This window comes from Rattus norvegicus, chromosome 5 (assembly GCF_036323735.1).
Source record: "Rattus norvegicus strain BN/NHsdMcwi chromosome 5, GRCr8, whole genome shotgun sequence".
Classification (NCBI taxonomy): Eukaryota; Metazoa; Chordata; class Mammalia; order Rodentia; family Muridae; genus Rattus; species Rattus norvegicus.
This window is the reverse complement of record NC_086023.1, coordinates 352,274-372,113: the sequence shown is the minus strand read 5'-3', so window position 1 is coordinate 372,113 and position 19,840 is coordinate 352,274.

The window sequence follows — 19,840 nt, the reverse complement described above, 5'->3', positions numbered from 1 at the left end:
TTTTAAAGATTTATCAAAATTTGGTGATCCGAATCTCAGTACCTTGGTGAATTCAATTAGTTCCCAATAGGCCGCAGTTGAAATAAGTGGACTGTTCGGGATATAGAAAAATTTTCACGAATGGAATCAAAATTTCTAGGCGAATTCAGTGAGTTCCCAATGGGACATGCTTGTATGAGTGTGCCTTTCTATATATAGCAACATTTTAAGGAACGGAATCTAAGTATCATGGTGAATTCAGTAGGTTCCCAATAGGATTCACATGTATTAAGCTTGTTATTCAAGATAGAACAACGTTTTAACGAACTGAAACACTGTTTCTTTGTGAATTCAGTTAGTTCCCAGTAGCAGGCTCTTGTAATATGTGTACTTTTAAAGATTAATCAAAATTTGGTGAGCTGAATCTCAATAACGTGGAAAATTCGGTGAGTTCCCAATAAGCCGCAGTAGTAATAAATAGTCTGTTCAGGATATACAAAAATTTCCATGAATGGAATCAAAATTTCTAGGCGAAATCAGTGAGTTCCCATGGGACATGCTTGTATGAGCGTGCTTTTCAATATATAGCAACATTTTAAGGAACGGAATCTAAGTATCATTGTGAACTCAGTAGGTTCCCAATAGGATTCGCATGTAATAAGCTTGTTATTCAAGATAGAGCAACGTTTTAACGAACTGAAACACTGTTTCTTTGTGAATTCAGTTAGTTCCAAGTAGCAGGCTCTTGTAATATGTGTACTTTTAAAGATTTATCAAAATTTGGTGAGCTGAATCTCAGTAAATTAGTGAATTCGGTTAGTTCCCAATAGGCCGCAGTAGTAATACGTGGACTGTTTGGGATATAGAAAAATTTTCACGAATGGAATCAAAATTTCTAGGCGAATTCAGTGAGTTCCCAATGGGACATGCTTGTATGAGTGTGCTTTTCAATATATAGCAACATTTTAAGGAACGGAATCTAAGTATCATGGTGAATTCTGTAGGTTCCCAATAGGATTCGCATGTAATAAGCTTGTTATTCAAGATAGAGCAACGTTTTAACGACTGAAACACTGTATCCTTGTGAATTCAGTTAGTTCCCAGTAGCAGGATCTTGTAATATGTGTACTTTGAAAGACTTATCAAAATTTGGTGAGCCGAATCTCAATCACGTGGAGAATTCGGTTAGTTCCCAATAGGCCGCAGTAGTAATAAGTGGACTGTTCGGGATATAGAAAAATTTTCACGAATGGATTCAAAATTCCTAGGCTAATTCAGTGACTTCCCAGTGGGACATGCTTGTATGAGTGTGCTTTTCAATATATAGCAACATTTTAAGGAACGGAATCTAAGTATCATGGTGAATTCAGTAGGTTCACAATACGATTTGCATGTAATAAGCTTTTTATTCAAGATAGAGCAACGTTTTAACGAAGTGAAACACTGTTTCTTTGTGAATTCCGTTAGTTCCCAGTAGCAGGCTCTTGTAATATGTGTACTTTTAAAGATTTATGAAAATTTGGTGAGCCGAATCTCAGTAATTGGTGAATTCGGTTAGTTCCCAATAGGCCACAGTAGTAATAAGTGGACTCTTCGGGATATAGAACAATATCACGAATGGAATCAAAATTTCTAGGTGAATTCAGTGAGTTCCCAATGGGTCATGCTTGTATGAGTGTGCTTTTCAATATATAGCAACATTTTAAGGAACGGAATTTAAGTATCATGGTGAATTCAGTAGGTTCCCAATAGGATTCCCATGTAATAAGCTTGTTATTCAAGATAGAGCAAAGTTTTAACCAACTGAAACACTGTTTCTTTGTGAATTCAGTTAGTACCCAGTAGCAGGCTCCTGTAATATGTGTACTTTTAAAGATTTATCAAAATTTCCTGAGTCGAATCTCAGTACCTTGGTGTATTCGGATAGTTCCCAGTAGGCTGCAGTAGTAATAAGTGGACTGTTCGGGATATAGAAAAATTTTCACGAAGTGAATCAGTATTTCTAGGCGAATTCAGTGAGTTCCCAATGGGACATGCTAGTATGAGTGTGCTTTTCAATATATAGCAACATTTTAAGGAACGGAATCTAAGTATCATGGTGAATTCAGTAGGTACCCAATAGGATTCGCATGTAATAAGCTTGTTATCAAGATAGAGCAACGTTTTAACGAACTGAAACTCAGTTTCTTTGTGAATTCAATTAGTTCCCAGTAGCAGGCTCTTGTAATATGTGTACTTTTAAAGATTCATCAAAATTGGGTGACCCAAATCTCAGTAACTTGGTGATTTCAGTTAGTTCCCAATAGACCGCAGTAGTAATAAGTGCACTGTCCGGGATATAGAAAAATTTTCACGAATGGAATCATAATTTCTAGGCAACTTCAGTGAGTTTCCAATGGGACATGCTTGCCTAAGAGTGCTTTTCAATATATATCAACATTTTAAGGAACGGATCTAAGTATCATGGTGATTCAGTAGGTTGCCAATAGGATTCGCATGTAATAAGCTTGTTTTTCAAGATAGAGCAAAGTTTTAGCGACCTGAAACACTGTTTCTTTGTGAATTCAGTTAGTTGCCAGTAGCAGGCTCTTGTAATATGTGTACTTTTAAAGATTTATCAAAATTTGGTTAGCCGAATCTCAGTAATTGGTGAATTCGGTTAGTTCCCAATAGGCCGCAGTAGTTATAAGTGGACTCTTCAGGATATAGAAACATTTTCACGAATGGAATCAAAATTTCTAGGTGAATTTAGTGAGTTCTCAATGGGACATGCTTGTATGAGTGTGCTTTTCAATATATAGCAACATTTTAAGGAACGGAATCTAAGTATCTCGGTGAATTCAGTAGGTTCCCAGTAGGATTCGCATGTATTATACTTGTTATTCAAGATAGAGCAACGTTTTAACGAACTGAAACTCTGTTTCGTTGTGAATTCAGTTAGTTCCCAGTAGCAGGATCTTGTAATATGTGTACTTTTAAAGATTTACCAAAATTTGGTGAGCCGAATTTCAGTAACTTGGTGAATTCAATTAGTTCCCAATAGGCCGCAGAGGTAATAAGTGGACTATTCGGGATATAGAAAAATATTCGAGAATGGAATCAAAATTTCTAGGCGAATTCAGTGAGTTCCCGATGGGACATGCTTGTATGAGTGTGCTTTTCTGTATATATCAACATTTTAAGGAACGGAATCTAAGTATCATGGTGAGTTCAGTAGGTTCCCAATAGGATTCGCATGTAATAAGCTTGTTATTCAAGATAGAGCAACGTTTTAACGAACTGAAACACTGTTTCTTTGTGAATTCAATTAGTTCCCAGTAGCAGGCTCTTGTAATATGTGTACTTTTAAAGACTTATCAAAATTTCCTGAGCCGAATCTGAGTAACTTGGTGTATTCGGTTAGTTCCCAGTAGGCCGCAGTAGTAATAAGTGGACTGTTCGGGATATAGAAAAATTTTCACGAATGGAATCAATATTACTAGGCGACTTCAGTGAGTTCCCAATGGGACAAGCTAGTATGAGTCTGCTTTTCAATATATAGCAACATTTTAAGGAATGGAATCTAGGTATCATGGTGAATTCAGTAGGTACCCAATAGGATTCGCATGTAATAAGCTTGTTATCAAGATAGAGCAACGTTTTAACGAACTGAAACACTGTTTCTTTGTGAATACAATTAGTTCCCAGTAGCAGTCTCTTGTATTATGTGTACTTTTAAAGATTTATCAAAATTTCCTGAGCCGAATCTGAGTAACTTGGTGTATTCGGTTAGTGCCCAGTAGGCCGCAGTAGTAATAAGTGGACTGTTCGGGATATAGAAAAATTTTCACGAATGGAATCAGTATTTCTAGGCGAATTCAGTGAGTTCCCAATGGGACATGCTAGTATGAGTCTGCTTTTCATATATAGCAACATTTTAAGGAACGGAATCTAAGTATCACGGTGAATTCAGTAGGTACCCAATAGGATTCACATGTAATAAGCTTGTTGTCAAGATTGAGCAACGTTTTAACGAACTGAAACACTGTTTCTTTGTGAATTCCGTTAGTTCCCAGTAGCAGGCTCTTGTAATATGTGTACTTTTAAAGATTTATGAAAATTTGGTGAGCCGAATCTCAGTAATTGATGAATTAGGTTAGTTCCCAATAGGCCACAGTAGTAATAAGTGGACTATTCGGGATATAGAAAAATTTTCTAGAATGGAATCAAAATTTCTAGGCGAATTCAGTGAGTTCCCGATGGGACATGCTTGTATGAGTGTGCTTTTCAATATATATAGCAACATTTTAAAGAAAGAAATCTAAGTATCATGGTGAATCAGTAGGTTCCCAATAGGATTCACATGTAATAAGCTTTTTATTCAAGATGGAGCAAAGTTTTAACGAAGTGAAACACTGTTTCGTTGTGAATTCAGTTAGGTCCCAGTAGCAGGCTCTTGTAATATGTGTACTTTTAAAGATTTATCAAAATTTGGTGAGCCGAATCTGAGTAACTTTGTGAATTCAGTTAGTTCCCAATAGGCGGTAGTAGTAATAAGTGGACTGTTCGGAATATAGAAAATTTTCATGAATGGAATCAGAATTTCTAGGCGAATTCAGTGAGTTCCCAATGGGACATGCTTGTATGAGTGTGCCTTTCTATATATAGCAACATTTTAAGGAACGGAATCTAAGTATCATGGTGAATTCAGTAGGTTCCCAATAGGATTCACATGTATTAAGCTTGTTATTCAAGATAGAGCAACGTTTTAACGAAGTGAAACACTGTTTCTTTGTGAATTCAGTTAGTTCCCAGTAGCATGCTCTTGTAATATGTGTACTTTTAAAGATTAATCAAAATTTGGTGAGCTGAATCTCAATAACGTGGAAAATTCGGTGAGTTCCCAATAAGCCGCAGTAGTAATAAATAGTCTGTTCAGGATATACAAAAATTTCCATGAATGGAATCAAAATTTCTAGGCGAAATCAGTGAGTTCCCATGGGACATGCTTGTATGAGCGTGCTTTTCAATATATAGCACCATTTTAAGGAACAGAATCTAAGTATCATTGTGAACTCAGTAGGTTCCCAATAGGATTCGCATGTAATAAGCTTGTTATTCAAGATAGAGCAACGTTTTAACGAACTGAAACACTGTTTCTTTGTGAATTCAGTTAGTTCCAAGTAGCAGGCTCTTGTAATATGTGTACTTTTAAAGATTTATCAAAATTTGGTGAGCTGAATCTCAGTAAATTAGTGAATTCGGTTAGTTCCCAATAGGCCGCAGTAGTAATAAGTGGACTGTTTGGATATAGAAAAATTTTCACGAATGGAATCAAAATTTCTAGGCGAATTCAGTGAGTTCCCAATGGGACATGCTTGTATGAGTGTGCTTTTCAATATATAGCAACATTTTAAGGAACGGAATCTAAGTATCATGGTGAATTCTGTAGGTTCCCAATAGGATTCGCATGTAATAAGCTTGTTATTCAAGATAGAGCAACGTTTTAACGACTGAAACACTGTATCCTTGTGAATTCAGTTAGTTCCCAGTAGCAGGATCTTGTAATATGTGTACTTTGAAAGATTTATCAAAATTTGGTGAGCCGAATCTCAATCACGTGGAGAATTCGGTTAGTTCCCAATAGGCCGCAGTAGTAATAAGTGGACTGTTCGGGATACAGAAAAATTTTCGCGAATGGAATCAAAATTTTTAGGCGAATTTACTGAGTTCCCAATGGGACATGCTTGTGTGAGTGTGCTTTTCAATATATAGCAACATTTTAAGGAACGCAATCAAGTATCATAATGAATTCAGGATGTTCCCAATAGGATTCGCATGTAATAAGCTTGATATTCAAGATAGAGCAACGTTTTAACGAACTGAAACACTGTTCCTTTGTGAATTAAGTTAGTTCCCAGTAGCAGGATCTTGTAATATGTGTACTTTTAAAGATTAATCAAAATTTGGTGAGCTGAATCTCAATAACGTGGAAAATTCGGTTAGTTCCCAATAAGCCGCAGTAGTAATAAATAGTCTGTTCAGGATATACAAAATTTTCATGAATGGAATCAAAATTCTAGGCGAATTCAGTGAGTTCCCATGGGATATGCTTGTATGAGTGTGCTTTTCAATATATAGCAACATTTTAAGGAACGGAATCTAAGTATAATGGTGAATTCAGTAGGTTCCCAATAGGATTCGCATGTAATATGCTTGTTATTCAAGATAGAGCAACGTTTTAACGAACTGAAACACTGTTTCTTTGTGAATTCCGTTAGTTCCCAGTAGCAGGCTCTTGTAATATGTGTACTTTTAAAGATTTATGAAAATTTGGTGAGCCGAATCTCAGTAATTGATGAATTAGGTTAGTTCCCAATAGGCCACAGTAGTAATAAGTGGACTATTCGGGATATAGAAAAATTTTCTAGAATGGAATCAAAATTTCTAGGCGAATTCAGTGAGTTCCCGATGGGACATGCTTGTATGAGTGTGCTTTTCAATATATATAGCAACATTTTAAAGAAAGAAATCTAAGTATCATGGTGAATCAGTAGGTTCCCAATAGGATTCACATGTAATAAGCTTTTTATTCAAGATGGAGCAAAGTTTTAACGAAGTGAAACACTGTTTCGTTGTGAATTCAGTTAGGTCCCAGTAGCAGGCTCTTGTAATATGTGTACTTTTAAAGATTTATCAAAATTTGGTGAGCCGAATCTGAGTAACTTTGTGAATTCGGTTAGTTCCCAATAGGCGGTAGTAGTAATAAGTGGACTGTTCGGAATATAGAAAATTTTCATTAATGGATTCAGAATTTCTAGGCGAATTCAGTGAGTTCCCAATGGGACATGCTTGTATGAGTGTGCCTTTCCATATATAGCAACATTTTAAGGAACGGAATCTAAGTATCATGGTGAATTCAGTAGGTTCCCAATAGGATTCACATGTATTAAGCTTGTTATTCAAGATAGAACAACGTTTTAACGAACTGAAACACTGTTTCTTTGTGAATTCAGTTAGTTCCCAGTAGCAGGCTCTTGTAATATGTGTACTTTTAAAGATTAATCAAAATTTGGTGAGCTGAATCTCAATAACGTGGAAAATTCGGTGAGTTCCCAATAAGCCGCAGTAGTAATAAATAGTCTGTTCAGGATATACAAAAATTTCCATGAATGGAATCAAAATTTCTAGGCGAAATCAGTGAGTTCCCATGGGACATGCTTGTATGAGCGTGCTTTTCAATATATAGCAACATTTTAAGGAACGGAATCTAAGTATCATTGTGAACTCAGTAGGTTCCCAATAGGATTCGCATGTAATAAGCTTGTTATTCAAGATAGAGCAACGTTTTAACGAACTGAAACACTGTTTCTTTGTGAATTCAGTTAGTTCCAAGTAGCAGGCTCTTGTAATATGTGTACTTTTAAAGATTTATCAAAATTTGGTGAGCTGAATCTCAGTAAATTAGTGAATTCGGTTAGTTCCCAATAGGCCGCAGTAGTAATACGTGGACTGTTTGGGATATAGAAAAATTTTCACGAATGGAATCAAAATTTCTAGGCAAATTCAGTGAGTTCCCAATGGGACATGCTTGTATGAGTGTGCTTTTCAATATATAGCAACATTTTAAGGAACGGAATCTAAGTATCATGGTGAATTCTGTAGGTTCCCAATAGGATTCGCATGTAATAAGCTTGTTATTCAAGATAGAGCAACGTTTTAACGACTGAAACACTGTATCCTTGTGAATTCAGTTAGTTCCCAGTAGCAGGATCTTGTAATATGTGTACTTTGAAAGACTTATCAAAATTTGGTGAGCCGAATCTCAATCACGTGGAGAATTCGGTTAGTTCCCAATAGGCCGCATTAGTAATAAGTGGACTGTTCGGGATATAGAAAAATTTTCACGAATGGATTCAAAATTCCTAGGCTAATTCAGTGACTTCCCAGTGGGACATGCTTGTATGAGTGTGCTTTTCAATATATAGCAACATTTTAAGGAACGGAATCTAAGTATCATGGTGAATTCAGTAGGTTCACAATACGATTTGCATGTAATAAGCTTTTTATTCAAGATAGAGCAACGTTTTAACGAAGTGAAACACTGTTTCTTTGTGAATTCCGTTAGTTCCCAGTAGCAGGCTCTTGTAATATGTGTACTTTTAAAGATTTATGAAAATTTGGTGAGCCGAATCTCAGTAATTGGTGAATTCGGTTAGTTCCCAATAGGCCACAGTAGTAATAAGTGGACTCTTCGGGATATAGAACAATATCACGAATGGAATCAAAATTTCTAGGTGAATTCAGTGAGTTCCCAATGGGTCATGCTTGTATGAGTGTGCTTTTCAATATATAGCAACATTTTAAGGAACGGAATTTAAGTATCATGGTGAATTCAGTAGGTTCCCAATAGGATTCCCATGTAATAAGCTTGTTATTCAAGATAGAGCAAAGTTTTAACCAACTGAAACACTGTTTCTTTGTGAATTCAGTTAGTACCCAGTAGCAGGCTCCTGTAATATGTGTACTTTTAAAGATTTATCAAAATTTCCTGAGTCGAATCTCAGTACCTTGGTGTATTCGGATAGTTCCCAGTAGGCTGCAGTAGTAATAAGTGGACTGTTCGGGATATAGAAAAATTTTCACGAAGGGAATCAGTATTTCTAGGCGAATTCAGTGAGTTCCCAATGGGACATGCTAGTATGAGTGTGCTTTTCAATATATAGCAACATTTTAAGGAACGGAATCTAAGTATCATGGTGAATTCAGTAGGTACCCAATAGGATTCGCATGTAATAAGCTTGTTATCAAGATAGAGCAACGTTTTAACGAACTGAAACTCAGTTTCTTTGTGAATTCAATTAGTTCCCAGTAGCAGGCTCTTGTAATATGTGTACTTTTAAAGATTCATCAAAATTGGGTGACCCAAATCTCAGTAACTTGGTGATTTCAGTTAGTTCCCAATAGACCGCAGTAGTAATAAGTGCACTGTCCGGGATATAGAAAAATTTTCACGAATGGAATCATAATTTCTAGGCAACTTCAGTGAGTTTCCAATGGGACATGCTTGCCTAAGAGTGCTTTTCAATATATATCAACATTTTAAGGAACGGAATCTAAGTATCATGGTGATTCAGTAGGTTGCCAATAGGATTCGCATGTAATTAGCTTGTTTTTCAAGATAGAGCAACGTTTTAGCGACCTGAAACACTGTTTCTTTGTGAATTCAGTTAGTTGCCAGTAGCAGGCTCTTGTAATATGTGTACTTTTAAAGATTTATCAAAATTTGGTTAGCCGAATCTCAGTAATTGGTGAATTCGGTTAGTTCCCAATAGGCCGCAGTAGTTATAAGTGGACTCTTCAGGATATAGAAAAATTTTCACGAATGGAATCAAAATTTCTAGGTGAATTTAGTGAGTTCTCAATGGGACATGCTTGTATGAGTGTGCTTTTCAATATATAGCAACATTTTAAGGAACAGAATCTAAGTATCTCGGTGAATTCAGTAGGTTCCCAGTAGGATTCGCATGTATTATACTTGTTATTCAAGATAGAGCAACGTTTTAACGAACTGAAACTCTGTTTCGTTGTGAATTCAGTTAGTTCCCAGTAGCAGGCTCTTGTAATATGTGTACTTTTAAAGATTTACCAAAATTTGGTGAGCCGAATTTCAGTAACTTGGTGAATTCAATTAGTTCCCAATAGGCCGCAGGGGTAATAAGTGGACTATTCGGGATATAGAAAAATATTCGAGAATGGAATCAAAATTTCTAGGCGAATTCAGTGAGTTCCCGATGGGACATGCTTGTATGAGTGTGCTTTTCTGTATATATCAACATTTTAAGGAACGGAATCTAATTATCATGGTGAGTTCAGTAGGTTCCCAATAGGATTCGCATGTAATAAGCTTGTTATTCAAGATAGAGCAACGTTTTAACGAACTGAAACACTGTTTCTTTGTGAATTCAATTAGTTCCCAGTAGCAGGCTCTTGTAATATGTGTACTTTTAAAGACTTATCAAAATTTCCTGAGCCGAATCTGAGTAACTTGGTGTATTCGGTTAGTTCCCAGTAGGCCGCAGTAGTAATAAGTGGACTGTTCGGGATATAGAAAAATTTTCACGAATGGAATCAATATTTCTAGGCGACTTCAGTGAGTTCCCAATGGGACAAGCTAGTATGAGTCTGCTTTTCAATATATAGCAACATTTTAAGGAATGGAATCTAGGTATCATGGTGAATTCAGTAGGTACCCAATAGGATTCGCATGTAATAAGCTTGTTATCAAGATAGAGCAACGTTTTAACGAACTGAAACACTGTTTCTTTGTGAATACAATTAGTTCCCAGTAGCAGTCTCTTGTATTATGTGTACTTTTAAAGATTTATCAAAATTTCCTGAGCCGAATCTGAGTAACTTGGTGTATTCGGTTAGTGCCCAGTAGGCCGCAGTAGTAATAAGTGGACTGTTCGGGATATAGAAAAATTTTCACGAATGGAATCAGTATTTCTAGGCGAATTCAGTGAGTTCCCAATGGGACATGCTAGTATGAGTCTGCTTTTCATATATAGCAACATTTTAAGGAACGGAATCTAAGTATCACGGTGAATTCAGTAGGTACCCAATAGGATTCACATGTAATAAGCTTGTTGTCAAGATTGAGCAACGTTTTAACGAACTGAAACACTGTTTCTTTGTGAATTCCGTTAGTTCCCAGTAGCAGGCTCTTGTAATATGTGTACTTTTAAAGATTTATGAAAATTTGGTGAGCCGAATCTCAGTAATTGATGAATTAGGTTAGTTCCCAGTAGGCCACAGTAGTAATAAGTGGACTATTCGGGATATAGAAAAATTTTCTAGAATGGAATCAAAATTTCTAGGCGAATTCAGTGAGTTCCCGATGGGACATGCTTGTATGAGTGTGCTTTTCAATATATATAGCAACATTTTAAAGAAAGAAATCTAAGTATCATGGTGAATCAGTAGGTTCCCAATAGGATTCACATGTAATAAGCTTTTTATTCAAGATGGAGCAAAGTTTTAACGAAGTGAAACACTGTTTCGTTGTGAATTCAGTTAGGTCCCAGTAGCAGGCTCTTGTAATATGTGTACTTTTAAAGATTTATCAAAATTTGGTGAGCCGAATCTGAGTAACTTTGTGAATTCAGTTAGTTCCCAATAGGCGGTAGTAGTAATAAGTGGACTGTTCGTAATATAGAAAATTTTCATGAATGGAATCAGAATTTCTAGGCGAATTCAGTGAGTTCCCAATGGGACATGCTTGTATGAGTGTGCCTTTCTATATATAGCAACATTTTAAGGAACGGAATCTAAGTATCATGGTGAATTCAGTAGGTTCCCAATAGGATTCACATGTATTAAGCTTGTTATTCAAGATAGAGCAACGTTTTAACGAAGTGAAACACTGTTTCTTTGTGAATTCAGTTAGTTCCCAGTAGCAGGCTCTTGTAATATGTGTACTTTTAAAGATTAATCAAAATTTGGTGAGCTGAATCTCAATAACGTGGAAAATTCGGTGAGTTCCCAATAAGCCGCAGTAGTAATAAATAGTCTGTTCAGGATATACAAAAATTTCCATGAATGGAATCAAAATTTCTAGGCGAAATCAGTGAGTTCCCATGGGACATGCTTGTATGAGCGTGCTTTTCAATATATAGCAACATTTTAAGGAACAGAATCTAAGTATCATTGTGAACTCAGTAGGTTCCCAATAGGATTCGCATGTAATAAGCTTGTTATTCAAGATAGAGCAACGTTTTAACGAACTGAAACACTGTTTCTTTGTGAATTCAGTTAGTTCCAAGTAGCAGGCTCTTGTAATATGTGTACTTTTAAAGATTTATCAAAATTTGGTGAGCTGAATCTCAGTAAATTAGTGAATTCGGTTAGTTCCCAATAGGCCGCAGTAGTAATAAGTGGACTGTTTGGATATAGAAAAATTTTCACGAATGGAATCAAAATTTCTAGGCGAATTCAGTGAGTTCCCAATGGGACATGCTTGTATGAGTGTGCTTTTCAATATATAGCAACATTTTAAGGAACGGAATCTAAGTATCATGGTGAATTCTGTAGGTTCCCAATAGGATTCGCATGTAATAAGCTTGTTATTCAAGATAGAGCAACGTTTTAACGACTGAAACACTGTATCCTTGTGAATTCAGTTAGTTCCCAGTAGCAGGATCTTGTAATATGTGTACTTTGAAAGATTTATCAAAATTTGGTGAGCCGAATCTCAATCACGTGGAGAATTCGGTTAGTTCCCAATAGGCCGCAGTAGTAATAAGTGGACTGTTCGGGATACAGAAAAATTTTCGCGAATGGAATCAAAATTTTTAGGCGAATTTACTGAGTTCCCAATGGGACATGCTTGTGTGAGTGTGCTTTTCAATATATAGCAACATTTTAAGGAACGCAATCAAGTATCATAATGAATTCAGGATGTTCCCAATAGGATTCGCATGTAATAAGCTTGATATTCAAGATAGAGCAACGTTTTAACGAACTGAAACACTGTTCCTTTGTGAATTAAGTTAGTTCCCAGTAGCAGGATCTTGTAATATGTGTACTTTTAAAGATTAATCAAAATTTGGTGAGCTGAATCTCAATAACGTGGAAAATTCGGTTAGTTCCCAATAAGCCGCAGTAGTAATAAATAGTCTGTTCAGGATATACAAAATTTTCATGAATGGAATCAAAATTTCTAGGCGAATTCAGTGAGTTCCCATGGGATATGCTTGTATGAGTGTGCTTTTCAATATATAGCAACATTTTAAGGAACGGAATCTAAGTATAATGGTGAATTCAGTAGGTTCCCAATAGGATTCGCATGTAATAAGCTTGTTATTCAAGATAGAGCAACGTTTTAACGAACTGAAACACTGTTTCTTTGTGAATTCCGTTAGTTCCCAGTAGCAGGCTCTTGTAATATGTGTACTTTTAAAGATTTATGAAAATTTGGTGAGCCGAATCTCAGTAATTGATGAATTAGGTTAGTTCCCAATAGGCCACAGTAGTAATAAGTGGACTATTCGGGATATAGAAAAATTTTCTAGAATGGAATCAAAATTTCTAGGCGAATTCAGTGAGTTCCCGATGGGACATGCTTGTATGAGTGTGCTTTTCAATATATTTAGCAACATTTTAAAGAAAGAAATCTAAGTATCATGGTGAATCAGTAGGTTCCAAATAGGATTCACATGTAATAAGCTTTTTATTCAAGATGGAGCAAAGTTTTAACGAAGTGAAACACTGTTTCGTTGTGAATTCGGTTAGGTCCCAGTAGCAGGCTCTTGTAATATGTGTACTTTTAAAGATTTATCAAAATTTGGTGAGCCGAATCTGAGTAATTTTGTGAATTCGGTTAGTTCCCAATAGGCGGTAGTAGTAATAAGTGGACTGTTCGGAATATAGAAAATTTTCATTAATGGAATCAGAATTTCTAGGCGAATTCAGTGAGTTCCCAATGGGACATGCTTGTATGAGTGTGCCTTTCTATATATAGCAACATTTTAAGGAACGGAATCTAAGTATCATGGTGAATTCAGTAGGTTCCCAATAGGATTCACATGTATTAAGCCTGTTATTCAAGATAGAACAACGTTTTAACGAACTGAAACACTGTTTCTTTGTGAATTCAGTTAGTTCCCAGTAGCAGGCTCTTGTAATATGTGTACTTTTAAAGATTAATCAAAATTTGGTGAGCTGAATCTCAATAACGTGGAAAATTCGGTGAGTTCCCAATAAGCCGCAGTAGTAATAAATAGTCTGTTCAGGATATACAAAAATTTCCATGAATGGAATCAAAATTTCTAGGCGAAATCAGTGAGTTCCCATGGGACATGCTTGTATGAGCGTGCTTTTCAATATATAGCAACATTTTAAGGAACGGAATCTAAGTATCATTGTGAACTCAGTAGGTTCCCAATAGGATTCGCATGTAATAAGCTTGTTATTCAAGATAGAGCAACGTTTTAACGAACTGAAACACTGTTTCTTTGTGAATTCAGTTAGTTCCAAGTAGCAGGCTCTTGTAATATGTGTACTTTTAAAGATTTATCAAAATTTGGTGAGCTGAATCTCAGTAAATTAGTGAATTCGGTTAGTTCCCAATAGACCGCAGTAGTAATACGTGGACTGTTTGGGATATAGAAAAATTTTCACGAATGGAATCAAAATTTCTAGGCGAATTCAGTGAGTTCCCAATGGGACATGCTTGTATGAGTGTGCTTTTCAATATATAGCAACATTTTAAGGAACGGAATCTAAGTATCATGGTGAATTCTGTAGGTTCCCAATAGGATTCGCATGTAATAAGCTTGTTATTCAAGATAGAGCAACGTTTTAACGACTGAAACACTGTATCCTTGTGAATTCAGTTAGTTCCCAGTAGCAGGATCTTGTAATATGTGTACTTTGAAAGACTTATCAAAATTTGGTGAGCCGAATCTCAATCACGTGGAGAATTCGGTTAGTTCCCAATAGGCCGCAGTAGTAATAAGTGGACTGTTCGGGATATAGAAAAATTTGCACGAATGGATTCAAAATTCCTAGGCTAATTCAGTGACTTCCCAGTGGGACATGCTTGTATGAGTGTGCTTTTCAATATATAGCAACATTTTAAGGAACGGAATCTAAATATCATGGTGAATTCAGTAGGTTCCCAATACGATTTGCATGTAATAAGCTTTTTATTCAAGATAGAGCAACGTTTTAACGAAGTGAAACACTGTTTCTTTGTGAATTCCGTTAGTTCCCAGTAGCAGGCTCTTGTAATATGTGTACTTTTAAAGATTTATGAAAATTTGGTGAGCCGAATCTCAGTAATTGGTGAATTCGGTTAGTTCCCAATAGGCCACAGTAGTAATAAGTGGACTCTTCGGGATATAGAACAATATCACGAATGGAATCAAAATTTCTAGGTGAATTCAGTGAGTTCCCAATGGGTCATGCTTGTATGAGTGTGCTTTTCAATATATAGCAACATTTTAAGGAACGGAATTTAAGTATCATGGTGAATTCAGTAGGTTCCCAATAGGATTCCCATGTAATAAGCTTGTTATTCAAGATAGAGCAAAGTTTTAACGAAGTGAAACACTGTTTCTTTGTGAATTCAGTTAGTACCCAGTAGCAGGCTCCTGTAATATGTGTACTTTTAAAGATTTATCAAAATTTCCTGAGTCGAATCTCAGTACCTTGGTGTATTCGGATAGTTCCAAGTAGGCTGCAGTAGTAATAAGTGGACTGTTCGGGATATAGAAAAATTTTCACGAAGGGAATCAGTATTTCTAGGCGTATTCAGTGAGTTCCCAATGGGACATGCTAGTATGAGTGTGCTTTTCAATATATAGCAACATTTTAAGGAACGGAATCTAAGTATCATGGTGAATTCAGTAGGTACCCAATAGGATTCGCATATAATAAGCTTGTTATCAAGATAGAGCAACGTTTTAACGAACTGAAACTCAGTTTCTTTGTGAATTCAATTAGTTCCCAGTAGCAGGCTCTTGTAATATGTGTACTTTTAAAGATTCATCAAAATTGGGTGACCCAAATCTCAGTAACTTGGTGATTTCAGTTAGTTCCCAATAGACCGCAGTAGTAATAAGTGCACTGACCGGGATATAGAAAAATTTTCACGAATGGAATCATAATTTCTAGGCAACCTCAGTGAGTTTCCAATGGGACATGCTTGCCTAAGAGTGCTTTTCAATATATATCAACATTTTAAGGAACGGAATCTAAGTATCATGGTGATTCAGTAGGTTGCCAATAGGATTCGCATGTAATAAGCTTGTTTTTCAAGATAGAGCAACGTTTTAGCGACCTGAAACACTGTTTCTTTGTGAATTCAGTTAGTTGCCAATAGCAGGCTCTTGTAATATGTGTACTTTTAAAGATTTATCAAAATTTGGTTAGCCGAATCTCAGTAATTGGTGAATTCGGTTAGTTCCCAATAGGCCGCAGTAGTTATAAGTGGACTCTTCAGGATATAGAAAAATTTTCACGAATGGAATCAAAATTTCTAGGTGAATTTAGTGAGTTCTCAATGGGACATGCTTGTATGAGTGTGCTTTTCAATATATAGCAACATTTTAAGGAACGGAATCTAAGTATCTCGGTGAATTCAGTAGGTTCCCAGTAGGATTCGCATGTATTATACTTGTTATTCAAGATAGAGCAACGTTTTAACGAACTGAAACTCTGTTTCGTTGTGAATTCAGTTAGTTCCCAGTAGCAGGCTCTTGTAATATGTGTACTTTTAAAGATTTACCAAAATTTGGTGAGCCGAATTTCAGTAACTTGGTGAATTCAATTAGTTCCCAATAGGCCGCAGAGGTAATAAGTGGACTATTCGGGATATAGAAAAATATTCGAGAATGGAATCAAAATTTCTAGGCGAATTCAGTGAGTTCCCGATGGGACATGCTTGTATGAGTGTGCTTTTCTGTATATATCAACATTTTAAGGAACGGAATCTAAGTATCATGGTGAGTTCAGTAGGTTCCCAATAGGATTCGCATGTAATAAGCTTGTTATTCGAGATAGAGCAACGTTTTAACGAACTGAAACACTGTTTCTTTGTGAATTCAATTAGTTCCCAGTAGCAGGCTCTTGTAATATGTGTACTTTTAAAGACTTATCAAAATTTCCTGAGCCGAATCTGAGTAACTTGGTGTATTCGGTTAGTTCCCAGTAGGCCGCAGTAGTAATAAGTGGACTGTTCGGGATATAGAAAAATTTTCACGAATGGAATCAATATTTCTAGGCGACTTCAGTGAGTTCCCAATGGGACAAGCTAGTATGAGTCTGCTTTTCAATATATAGCAACATTTTAAGGAATGGAATCTAGGTATCATGGTGAATTCAGTAGGTACCCAATAGGATTCGCATGTAATAAGCTTGTTATCAAGATAGAGCAACGTTTTAACGAACTGAAACACTGTTTCTTTGTGAATACAATTAGTTCCCAGTAGCAGGCTCTTGTATTATGTGTACTTTTAAAGATTTATCAAAATTTCCTGAGCCGAATCTGAGTAACTTGGTGTATTCGGTTAGTGCCCAGTAGGCCGCAGTAGTAATAAGTGTACTGTTCGGGATATAGAAAAATTTTCACGAATGGAATCAGTATTTCTAGGCGAATTCAGTGAGTTCCCAATGGGACATGCTAGTATGAGTCTGCTTTTCATATATAGCAACATTTTAAGGAACGGAATCTAAGTATCACGGTGAATTCAGTAGGTACCCAATAGGATTCACATGTAATAAGCTTGTTGTCAAGATTGAGCAACGTTTTAACGAACTGAAACACTGTTTCTTTGTGAATTCCGTTAGTTCCCAGTAGCAGGCTCTTGTAATATGTGTACTTTTAAAGATTTATGAAAATTTGGTGAGCCGAATCTCAGTAATTGATGAATTAGGTTAGTTCCCAATAGGCCACAGTAGTAATAAGTGGACTATTCGGGATATAGAAAAATTTTCTAGAATGGAATCAAAATTTCTAGGCGAATTCAGTGAGTTCCCGATGGGACATACTTGTATGAGTGTGCTTTTCAATATATATAGCAACATTTTAAAGAAAGAAATCTAAGTATCATGGTGAATCAGTAGGTTCCCAATAGGATTCACATGTAATAAGCTTTTTATTCAAGATGGAGCAAAGTTTTAACGAAGTGAAACACTGTTTCGTTGTGAATTCAGTTAGTTCCCAGTAGCAGGCTCTTGTAATATGTGTACTTTTAAAGATTTATCAAAATTTGGTGAGCCGAATCTGAGTAACTTTGTGAATTCAGTTAGTTCCCAATAGGCGGTAGTAGTAATAAGTGGACTGTTCGGAATATAGAAAATTTTCATGAATGGAATCAGAATTTCTAGGCGAATTCAGTGAGTTCCCAATGGGACATGCTTGTATGAGTGTGCCTTTCTATATATAGCAACATTTTAAGGAACGGAATCTAAGTATCATGGTGAATTCAGTAGGTTCCCAATAGGATTCACATGTATTAAGCTTGTTATTCAAGATAGAGCAACGTTTTAACGAAGTGAAACACTGTTTCTTTGTGAATTCAGTTAGTTCCCAGTAGCAGGCTCTTGTAATATGTGTACTTTTAAAGATTAATCAAAATTTGGTGAGCTGAATCTCAATAACGTGGAAAATTCGGTGAGTTCCCAATAAGCCGCAGTAGTAATAAATAGTCTGTTCAGGATATACAAAAATTTCCATGCATGGAATCAAAATTTCTAGGCGAAATCAGTGAGTTCCCATGGGACATGCTTGTATGAGCGTGCTTTTCAATATATAGCAACATTTTAAGGAACAGAATCTAAGTATCATTGTGAACTCAGTAGGTTCCCAATAGGATTCGCATGTAATAAGCTTGTTATTCAAGATAGAGCAACGTTTTAACGAACTGAAACACTGTTTCTTTGTGAATTCAGTTAGTTCCAAGTAGCAGGCTCTTGTAATATGTGTACTTTTAAAGATTTATCAAAATTTGGTGAGCTGAATCTCAGTAAATTAGTGAATTCGGTTAGTTCCCAATAGGCCGCAGTAGTAATAAGTGGACTGTTTGGATATAGAAAAATTTTCACGAATGGAATCAAAATTTCTAGGCGAATTCAGTGAGTTCCCAATGGGACATGCTTGTATGAGTGTGCTTTTCAATATATAGCAACATTTTAAGGAACGGAATCTAAGTATCATGGTGAATTCTGTAGGTTCCCAATAGGATTCGCATGTAATAAGCTTGTTATTCAAGATAGAGCAACGTTTTAACGACTGAAACACTGTATCCTTGTGAATTCAGTTAGTTCCCAGTAGCAGGATCTTGTAATATGTGTACTTTGAAAGATTTATCAAAATTTGGTGAGCCGAATCTCAATCACGTGGAGAATTCGGTTAGTTCCCAATAGGCCGCAGTAGTAATAAGTGGACTGTTCGGGATACAGAAAAATTTTCGCGAATGGAATCAAAATTTTTAGGCGAATTTACTGAGTTCCCAATGGGACATGCTTGTGTGAGTGTGCTTTTCAATATATAGCAACATTTTAAGGAACGCAATCAAGTATCATAATGAATTCAGGATGTTCCCAATAGGATTCGCATGTAATAAGCTTGATATTCAAGATAGAGCAACGTTTTAACGAACTGAAACACTGTTCCTTTGTGAATTAAGTTAGTTCCCAGTAGCAGGATCTTGTAATATGTGTACTTTTAAAGATTAATCAAAATTTGGTGAGCTGAATCTCAATAACGTGGAAAATTCGGTTAGTTCCCAATAAGCCACAGTAGTAATAAATAGTCTGTTCAGGATATACAAAATTTTCATGAATGGAATCAAAATTTCTAGGCGAATTCAGTGAGTTCCCATGGGATATGCTTGTATGAGTGTGCTTTTCAATATAAAGCAACATTTTAAGGAACGGAATCTAAGTATAATGGTGAATTCAGTAGGTTCCCAATAGGATTCGCATGTAATATGCTTGTTATTCAAGATAGAGCAACGTTTTAACGAACTGAAACACTGTTTCTTTGTGAATTCCGTTAGTTCCCAGTAGCAGGCTCTTGTAATATGTGTACTTTTAAAGATTTATGAAAATTTGGTGAGCCGAATCTCAGTAATTGATGAATTAGGTTAGTTCCCAATAGGCCACAGTAGTAATAAGTGGACTATTCGGGATATAGAAAAATTTTCTAGAATGGAATCAAAATTTCTAGGCGAATTCAGTGAGTTCCCGATGGGACATGCTTGTATGAGTGTGCTTTTCAATATATATAGCAACATTTTAAAGAAAGAAATCTAAGTATCATGGTGAATCAGTAGGTTCCCAATAGGATTCACATGTAATAAGCTTTTTATTCAAG